Source organism: Pteropus alecto, unplaced genomic scaffold, assembly GCF_000325575.1.
Source record: "Pteropus alecto unplaced genomic scaffold, ASM32557v1 scaffold53, whole genome shotgun sequence".
NCBI classification, from domain to species: Eukaryota; Metazoa; Chordata; class Mammalia; order Chiroptera; family Pteropodidae; genus Pteropus; species Pteropus alecto.
The window spans coordinates 1,278,520-1,278,811 of record NW_006434366.1 but is presented as its reverse complement, the minus strand read 5'-3'; the positions used below and the strand labels follow the sequence as shown (position 1 = coordinate 1,278,811).

Below are 292 nucleotides of genomic sequence, written 5' to 3'. Positions count from 1 at the left end.
TCTCCCCGCCCTGCCAGCCTCCAAGTTCACCTCTGCGGGGGAACCTTCCCTGACCCCCGCTGAGACCAGCTTCTCCATCCCCCAACCTGTCTTGGTCACACAGAGCCTCAACTGCCACTGCATTTGATCAGAACACACCGCTTTTCTGCTCAGACCCCTACAGAGGTCCGTGTCACACCAAGACAAAACAAGCCACCTCCTGCCACCGCCAAGGCCCTGCAGGCTGGCCCCTGTCCACCCCCGCACCCTTGCCTACAGTTAGCCAGCGACACTGACCTCCAACCTGCCTCCA

At 61.3% G+C, this 292-nt stretch overlaps 1 protein-coding gene across 4 annotated transcripts in view; it reads right to left on the bottom strand.

Annotated features, from left to right (window-relative positions):
- SEMA3F (semaphorin 3F) overlaps window positions 1-292 on the bottom strand; it is a 28,009-nt gene that overhangs the window by 4,336 nt on the left and 23,381 nt on the right. The window lies entirely within an intron of this gene.